The sequence below is a fragment of the Canis lupus genome, chromosome 34 (genome assembly GCF_011100685.1).
Source record: "Canis lupus familiaris isolate Mischka breed German Shepherd chromosome 34, alternate assembly UU_Cfam_GSD_1.0, whole genome shotgun sequence".
NCBI classification, from domain to species: domain Eukaryota; kingdom Metazoa; phylum Chordata; class Mammalia; order Carnivora; family Canidae; genus Canis; species Canis lupus.
The window spans coordinates 35,414,994-35,422,788 of NC_049255.1; the positions used below are offsets into that span (position 1 = coordinate 35,414,994).

Genomic DNA, 7,795 nt, shown 5'->3' on the forward strand with positions numbered 1-7,795 from the left:
GAAGCCTCCTCTGCTCAGACTCCCCTGGGAATGATCTTCTGTCTTGTTTTTGAATCCTCCCACTAACCACTGGCGCCTGATGCTCAAAAGGGCTTAAATATTGTTAACTCGTCCATCCTCACACATCAAATAGGGACGGGAATCTGGAGAGTTAGAACTCAAATCAAAGTCCGTCTGCCTGCAAAAACTATGCTCTCTTTACTTGACTCTGGGAGATTCACTGATGAGAACATGATTTTGGGGGAATCACTGGGCAATGGGTACACCTTGCAACCCACAAACTGAGTATGCAGGAGATGTGCCTGCTTCATTTGTCTATAAGTAAATAGAATTTATTCTGCAAGACCTCATTCTGCCCAAAGTAGAACTCTTAGCCAATCTGGGTTGCCTCCTCCTGACTTCTCTGGCTCCATCCCAGCCCTAGGAGGACTTTGGGGTGCAGGGCACAGGGGAAAGCATCTGCGTCTCAGTTGTCCACTAGCTCTGGGGCCACTAAGCCATCGATCCTACCCTCAGGTCATGCCCAGCATTCCTCAGTGTCATGACGAACACCTTCATGCCTGCCAGGTTTCTCTGCTGCTTTTGCGACCCTTTGGGCAGATGATTCTCATCCTGCAGCACATCTGGAGGTTGCCTGGGGCCACTCTCCACTTCTGGATTATGCTGCAGCTGGGGGACGCCGTGAGGCTTTCTGAGGCCCTGTCTGCCCAGATATACCAAATAGGCATTTCTTCTCTGGGGTACTGCTGCCTCCCGGACCATGTACCTGGACAGCAAGCCCTCCCCTCTGACCTCAGACCCCACCTACTCATCCAAGGGCTCTGTCTTTTCCACCCGACTGTAAAGTAAGCTCCTTATAGGCAGGGATCGTGTTGAATTCACCTTTCTATTCTAGTGCTTGTCATTGAGTCTGGCAGACTGAAAGGCCCCCTATGAATGTTTATTAAATTAATAATTGTCCCCTTCCTAGATGTAAAGCTGTTATCTACTTTCTTCTGTTGTGTTAGGGTCTGTTTTCACAGCTTAATATTCAATAGATATATAAAAGGTTGGAGAGCATAGACATTAGGTCATGAATATCCTCCTTTAAGGACCAGCTTGTCACAGCTTAAAGCAACAACCGCATTCCAGGAAGTCAGTTGCATGCTCCCTAAGGATAGATTCTAGAAGATTCTGTGGGCATCTCACCCATTTGCCCTCCCCCCTACTACCTCCATGCATGCTAGCAGACTTCCAACTATTAACACTTGCATTCCTGCAATGCTTGAGGGCTTTTCCTGGCCACGAAAACCACATTGCCCACCTGTGCCACAGGTAATACCAGGGTATTAACGCCCTCCAACAGGGGCTGTCAATCAGTGACTAACAGGACTTCCTAGACAAATACCCCAGATCCACTGTCCCTAGGATCAGATATCTCTGAGGTAGATGTCTACACCGGCTCCAAGTGATTTTCCCCGGGTACTAAGTGCCAGTAACCCGTAGTGGTAACTGGCTTAGTAAGTATTCTTTGGTGGTTTCCTGCTCTTCCTTATCTCACCTTCCCAGTCCTTTACCTCCAGAAAAACTATTCGCACCTGAATCTTTGTTTCATGGGGCTTCTTGGGGAGCCCAACCTCAGAAAGAGATTTACTAAGACCCTAAGATACCTTTATGTTCTGGATCTTCTGGATTATTTTAGAAAGTGATACATAAAAATGATGGGAGGAATATTGAGGGAGAAGGGAATCAACTAGGTCACAATAGGTTGACTATGAAGAAAACTGCCCAAATTTCCTTGGATAGGGCTGGGAATGGCTTCAGAAGTATTTCTTGTGGGCATGCATTTCCTGCTGGGTATATGTGAAAACATTGTAATATTTTAATATACATTTAATATAATATAATAATGTAATATTTGATAATAAATATTGTGTGTATATATATACACTCTATACAAAAATACTATATATTTTGTATATATCCCCTTTTAATGATAAAACCTGACTATAGTCTAGAAGTTTTGCATATAGATGTTCAATGAAGTATTTTTTATAATAGCAAACTTCTGAAAACAACATAATTGAGGATCTAGTTAAATGATTATGACAAAATAAGGGGGGAATCTACAAGATGGAATATTATGTATGTCCTTAAAATGTGTATTTTAAAACATGAAATGCTAATCATATAGACCTGCACATTAAAGACAATTCTCTTTATCCTCGCTAGGAGCGAGGGCCCTTCTGCTAACAGTTCAGCTTACAGTTCCTGTAGCCCGTACATAGTGATGACTTCTGAGTAGAAGGATCCGAAGAAGGTGGAATTGGAAGGAGGACAGATATGCGGTCTGGTGAAGTGGACAAAACTAATGGGAACAGCACAAATGGAGGGAATGAAATAAAAAAGAACTGCATTTACTGAGCTCTTCTCACCACCCCCCTCCTTGGGCTGTGTGTGCACCCCCACACCAACAGAAGGGTGACTGACTACATGTCTACTATTTCTTGTATGCCTGCTCCATGCCATATACCATCGTAATTTGTTTTAGAAACATCGTTTCTAATATTTCCAACAACCTTCTGGGAAAATGTCACAATCTCCATTTTTTTCAAATCTGGAAAATAAGGATCAAGGTGGTGTAAGCAACCAGCCTATGATCACTCAACTGTTACACAGAATTCAAACTCTAGTGTTTCTGTCACTTAGAAAATGAGGACCAGGGACAGAAAAATGACCTTTCTTATGTGATGGAGAATTGACAGCCAAGCTCCAAAATAAGAGTAGGGAAATATGTAACTGCAGGAACTTACTAAGAAGGTCCTTCTAATCCATGCTGGGCTGGCTCCTGGTGTGGCCACCTGCAAGGAAACCTTGTTCTCGTCTTGTTTCCTTTAATCATGTATTGAGCTGACAGTAGATTTGCCACTGAATATGGCCCAAAACTTGGCCTTTCCCTGCAGTTGAGCCAGTTCTAGGAAAGGAAACAATCACCAAACAGGAGTTCCAGCTCAGAGGTGTACACCCAGTCATGTGCCAGAGGCGAGGCATCAGCTCCTGTGGAAGGATGTGTTCTCTGCTCTAAAGAGGTGCAATGGTTGGCTGAGTTGGCTCTTCACTGACTGGAGAGAGCAGCCTGTGAACATCTCCTCCCAAGTCTGTTTAAGGATGTCACAAGTGTAGCTTGACACCATTCACAGTGTGGGTATTTGCACCAGAGACTGGCAAACACTGTAGGTGAAGGCTTTTATCTTGGAGATCCATCAATTACTGGGCCTCTCCCCAAAGGACCTGAGGCTGCTCATTAGATACTGCCTTCTATCCTGCTGTGGCAAACACAAGGGGGTAACACCATAGGTAATTTTGATTGAGTCTACAATCCTATTGGGGTCTTTGGGAGACCATAATTATACCTCCTTTCCCCATCCCAGTTCTGAACCAAATGTAGGTTGGTGATTGTGGGTTAGGTACAGCAAGAATGGGCTTCCTGATCCTGTACTGTAGGGTCAGCAGACCTACCCACCTGTCACAAGTTCATCTGGACAGCCACCAGCCTGCATATGGAGCTCTCCTTCTGAAGAACGTACAGCACCCAGAATCAGAACAGAATCCTTGCTTTCTATGAGCAGCTGACTCCTTAGGATGAGGAGAGAGGAAAGGACTGAGCTCTCTTTGCCTGGTTTCCCTCCCAAAGTCACCATTAAAGCAATTCCTCCTCTCCAAGGAAGAATCAAGGAGAGAGCAGATAGACAGTAGAAGCATTTCTTGTGCTGAGTGCCCACCACATGGAGAGAGACATCAGATTAGGAAATAACCGCTGCTCTATGAAACCCTAGAGACAACCAAGTGGGAAAGTGATGAGAAATGTAAACTGGATTTTTTCCCCCAAGTTCATAATTTATTGTACAAATTGAGTATCACATGGTGAGTTGACATTAGCGTGTTCAGGCATGGGAACTTAACAGATGAGGTACAGACTGTTTAGAGTTCATATGTGGCTTTCACAGCTGGAGATTTTTTAGACCATAACTAGATGTATAAAACTATCAAAGCAATGCCTCTGCATGTGGCCAGTACACAATTCATTCTCCCTGTGGGAGTATAAGTGTTGAAATATATTTTTAATACCAGTGAAATGGAATTGGGCATCAGTTTCTGGACCTGCCATAATTTCAGTCTTGGAAAAGGCATAGATTCTGCGGCCCAAGTACCTTAACATACACAGCTACCCCTTGGCCCGGCCAGGAAAAGCCCTATAAACTGGATTCTGTAAGCCTCAGTCTGGACACACTCTGCCTTCCCAGTACTGATGGTTTACAAATTATCAGATTGGCCTGCACCTTGAGGAATATGCTGTGGTATTCTTATCACATGTACACACACACATACACACCCTTCTGACTATGACATCGCAGATGGAGTCTACAAAAGCAATCGTAATCTATATAAGCTTTTTATATTATGGCTCTTCTCCAACCCTGAGACATTCTGTGTAATCTGTCCACAAGTGAGAAATTCTTAGGAAACGTATCTGAGAGTGAGCTTTGTTTTTCCCTCTTCTCTGTGGGGCCTTTTCCCAGAGGCCTCTGGGATACTCGGCCTTTACCCTCATACCAATGACTTCTCCTCTCTCCATTAGTTGTGAGCTAATGCAGCTTTACAGTGGTTGACCAGGAGGCTACATGTCGGGTGGCATTCTGTAGTGTGGCTCTCTCTTTTTTTTTTTTTTTTGAGACTTTATTTACCTATTTGACAGAGAACAAGCAAGGGGGGTGGGCAGAAGGAGAGGGAGAAGCAGGATCCCCGCTGAGCAGGTAACTCTATGTGGGATTCGATCCCAGGACCCTGGAATCATGACCTGAGTCGAAGGCAGATGCTTAACCGACTGAGCCACCCAAGTGCCCTGCAGTGTGTCTTTACAAAGTTTTCTTTAGTGCATATTTCCCTGGTTTTCATGCAGAAAATGTGAAAATATCATGCCTTTATCAATCCGCTGGTATCCTGCCTGCTGGAGCAATATAGGCCAGAGAAGCTTTGAACTGGTTTTTGGCTGGTTTCTGGACTTAGTTCTTAGCTCTAGTTCCATTATAGAGAAACCAGAACTGCATAGTCCCTTGGAACAATGAAATAGATATAACTCTTTCCATAAACCCTTAGTTCAGTGTGAAAAACAATACCTAGTTCATGGTATGCTTTTATCTACCCATGCCTCTTAATGCTGTATTATCCAGAATACTTACTGGGCGGCAAAAAAAAATCTATGATAATTTGCTGTTTGGGACATGAATTTGAATCCTACGGAATTTCTTTGGTACAAGTTGGGTCATGGTAATAGCTTCACTGGCCTCACAAATCTCCTTCTGTCGCAAAGTGATCAGAATCTCTTCTGGGTCTCATTATATTTGGATTATAATTTCTAAAGCTTTGGAGTTTAATTAAAAGTGAAATGGGAGTGCACTTTAAATTTTATTGGTTTGAGCCTTCCTGATTGATTGCATTAGGTTGTTAATACCTCCAGAAGATTTTCTTATTTTACTACACATAAGCCTGGACTTTACAGTGAAACTCAATATAACTCAGTATTTGCCTGTTCGTCTCTTTGGCGGCTGTCTCTTGGATGCCCACCACGTAGCAGGCTCTGTGCCGGGCACACTCAAGGAGTGAGATGAAGAGAAGGACACGCTGGCCAATCATTACAGTTTAATGAGGATCGCAATGGTGAGTTACTAGAAACAGTGGAAGGATGGGAGAGATGTTGAAGACTGCCTGGGTGAGTCGTGAAGCACTTTAGTTAAACTTGAAGAATGAGGGAAGGTTTTCAAGAAGACACAAAGGGGAAGAGCGGAAGGCTTCCCAGGCAGAGTAGAAGGCTTAGAGAATGTGGAACTAAGAGAACTAAGAGATGTTCAGTATTGCTGGGACACCCACGGTCAAGGAAGCAGGGGGTGAGGCCTACAGTGTGCCAGCTACTGTTCTAACTGCTTCATATTGATGATCTTGCCTAATTGTAACAACACTGTGGGGCTGGTGTTCTTAGTCCCATTCAACAGAAGAAGACACTGAGCTTTAGAGGGGTTATATAACTTGCTCAAGATTACTGACCTTGTAGATGTTAGAGCTGAGATTTGACCCCAGCCTAGAAGTGGCGTACGAATCACCTTACAAGACTGCCTCCCTTATGTTTATCTTCGTGCTTCAGCTCACAGACAAACTTTTGGTTTTTAGCCCCATCCAGTAGCTGCCAAAGTCCCTGTTTTTAATGGAGATACTTTTTTTTCCACAAGGTCAGCAAAGATAGCTGATGCGTGAAATGCAGCCATTTTACAACATCGTCACTCCTCAACTAAAAGAAATGAGGATCAAACCCCATTCCTCCAAATGCAATTATTGCATGGCAAAGGGACCTCAAGCTCAAATCCAAGGCTTAATAATTATCAGCTAATCAGGGGCGCCTGGGTGGCTCCGTGGGTTAAGTGTCTGCCGTGGGCTCAGGTCATGATCTCAGGGTCCTGGGAAGCAGCCCTGTATCAGGCTCCCTGCTTAGCAGGGAGTCTGCTTCTCTTTCTCCCTTTCTCTCACCCCCATCCCCTTTGCTTGTGCTTTACTTCTCTCTTTCTCAAATAAACAAGTAAAATTTTAAAAGAAAAGAATAATTATCAGCTCATCCAATTGTAGCACCACGAAAACTCAGCCAAACCCTTAAGGTAGCTTCCTCAGGGTTTGAGCTGTCAAGGGAGTTCAGGAGAGAGCTGTTAGAAACTAGAGGAACCAGTGTGTTTATTAAAAAGCACGAGAAACAGGGGCATTAGGGCTTTCAGCATTCTGCTTCCCGGGAGTCTCCATTCCCCGATACCTGGGCCTGTGCATGAAGGACCAGCCTGCCTCGATGGAGATGTCGGTGAACCTGCAGTCTTAGATCTTAACTTTGGTCACTTAAGTCCCTGTGGGAGCTTGGGCAAGAAACTGCCTTGTTTTGGTTTCCCTACCTGCACAGAAGAGTGGTTAAAAATGCAGCTTCTGAGGTCAGACTTCTAGAACCCAAATGCTAGCTCTGTCTTTACCCCAACTGTGTGTGGTTGGGCAAGACCCATGGCCCTGCATCGGTTTCACAGCTGAGTACCAGAGACAGACACAGTACCTACCTCTCGGGGTGTTGGGAGAGTAGCTGAGCTTGCAGAGGGGATCTCAGAATGGTGCTGACAGAGAAAGCACAGCCCATGTTAGCTTGCATTACTGCCCTTTCCTCTAGCTCTGGGCTTCCCTCCCCGCTCCATTCAAGATGAAGCGATCCTTTCTGGAAACCATCATTCTTTTCTCTCTCTCTCTCTCTTTTTTTTTTTTTTCCTATTTAAGGAAGGCCAACTTAAATTTCTGTGTGTTATACTATACTTGCTGGCACTGCATCGACCTCAGGCCTGAGCACGGCATGTCTGGCACTTTGCTGCAGCTCCATCAAGACCAACAGGAATCTGGTTTTTTGGTTTTTTTAAAAAATATTTTGTTTATTTATTCATGAGAGGCAGAGAGAGAGGCAGAGACACAGGCAGAGGGAGAAGCAGGCTCCATGCAGGGAGCCTGACGTGGGACTCGATTCCAGAACCCCAGGATCGTGACCTGAGCCAGACAGACGCTCAACCGCTGAGCCACGCAGGCGTCCCTGGGAATCTGTTTTGTTCCAGACAAACGACGCTGACCTTATCTCCTGTTTGTTCTGTGGTGAGAATTATTGTCTCTTTGCCATAACCAAACATTGTGATCTTTGTATAATGGAAAAACAAATATCAATGAACTTTTTATTTGTTTCTTTCAATGAGAA

General features: G+C 44.4%; 1 pseudogene; it reads right to left on the bottom strand.

Annotated features, from left to right (window-relative positions):
* Nucleotides 1-3,960: 3,960 nt before the first annotated feature.
* On the bottom strand, nt 3,961-4,147 carry LOC119867415 (annotated as a pseudogene).
* Nucleotides 4,148-7,795: the final 3,648 nt, after the last annotated feature.